The following is a 1858-nucleotide window of genomic DNA, read 5'->3' as shown; positions in this document are numbered from 1 at the left end:
CCCTGAATGCACCGTGCAGGTACAGAAACGTTCTTACACGAGTAACAACGCATCAATGTGTGACAGGACAAGGGGTAATGGTTTTAAACTAAACCAGGGTAGGTTTAGACTAGATAGAAGGAAGAAATTCTTTACAATGAGGGTGGTGAAACACTGGCAGGGGTTGCCCAGAGAGGTGGTGGAGGCCCCATCCCTGGAAACATTCCAGGCCAGGTTGGACAGGGCTGTGAGGAACCTGATCTGGTTAGTGGTGTCCCTGCTCCCTGCAGGGGGGTTGGACTGGATGGCCTCTAGGGGTCCCTTCCAACCCAAACCATTCTATGATTCCATGATTCTATGATCAACAAGCAAGGGGATGGGGCACCACCGAGCGCGACACGGTCCAAGCGAAGGCCAACAGTTTCAAATCCAGCCAGCGATGCAGGAAGCCAGCGCAACCAATGTGACTGGAAGGGAAGTCCCACTGACCACAGCGCCAGGACGGGCTCCGGCACAGAGATCCCCTCAAGTGCCATCTGCCCAAGCGCGGCTTCCCGCCCCGCGGAGGCTGCGTGGGACGGCCGGGCACATCTCAGCACAGCCGCGTTTCCTCTTGGGGGGGATGTTTTGAAAACATAGGTGGCTTGCAAAGCACTTTGGGATGTATCTGGATGAAAAGCACTCTTATGCACATCGATAATTACCACTAACCGCCGGCGTGTCACACCCTCACGTAGAGCATTTAGCAGATTTATTCAGCTCTTGCTGGAATGCCGGAGCACAGGCTGGATATTCAGAAGGCGATGTGAGCGCCCTTTCATGGGGCAGATGCTGGGGAGCTAATGATGTTTGATGAGTTAAGGCCACTGGTGACTCAGGATCAGCAATTAGTTGATTTCTGCGGGAGGAAGGTGCTTTGTTCCATTAAGCTAAAAGCATCCTCCACAGTTCAGCATGCACAAAGTCATTCTGTCCATCTCCCACAAAGCCTGCCTACATACATTAGGGGTTTGATGTTTCCCATGTAAACACATGGTTTTACCTTTGTTTTAGTATTTCTGGGGGGACAGGGAGCAAAAGAATCAGATTCCCTCGCAGCTCCATCCCGCAGCCCACCCGATTCTCCCTCGAAGGGGATCAGGCACACAAGGAAAGGACTGCCAAGAGTGACCGGGCACGCAGCCTAATGCAAAGGGACGTGGCACCACGGATGTCTATGGGGCTGCTCCCATTATGGACAAGGCTAATAACACCGGATCACAAACTGGATACCCCTCTGGCCCTTCCCTAGCTCACGAGGTGGGACTACAGACATCCGCCTCCCTCTCAAGGGTAGGCAGCGACGCTTCTGTCGACTGGTAACAGGCGCTGGGGAGGCACCAGATGCACTGGTTCTGCCTGCCGTTCCCAAAATCCACGCAGGCAGAAGCAACAGGACCAAAGGACGATTTGGCTTGGTGCCCCCCCTAGGAAGGGAGAGCATCCAGTTCTCACCCGGAGGCTAGGTCCCAGCCAACCGAAGCCTGGCAGAGGTTGGTCACTGGAGTTGGGGAGCGGGACCCCGGCCGCATCGCGGGGAGCGATGTGCCGAGTCATAGGATGGCAGCTTGATGCAAGCCACGCTCCTGAGCCCTAACGCTCGTGGCGGATGGCGCGACGGTCAGGCGGAGGGCGCGGAGAACAGTTATTTCTTTCACCGAGCGGGGAATGTGACAGAGCTGGCATTTGGACCCTCTTTTTACAACTTCTTTGAAGTGTTTGATCTCAGCCGCTAATGGCACAGAAGGCTATCGAAGCCTTACTGGTGCTATCTTCAAAGGGGCTGAGCGTTCAATGATTAATAGGGACGGCGGGCGGGGAGGGGGAAGCGGCCGTTATG

The sequence above is a fragment of the Egretta garzetta genome, unplaced genomic scaffold, assembly GCF_000687185.1.
Source record: "Egretta garzetta isolate BGI_Z169 unplaced genomic scaffold, ASM68718v1 scaffold323, whole genome shotgun sequence".
NCBI lineage: Eukaryota > Metazoa > Chordata > Aves > Pelecaniformes > Ardeidae > Egretta > Egretta garzetta.
The sequence above is the reverse complement of the archived record's forward strand: the minus strand, read 5'-3'. Positions refer to the sequence as shown.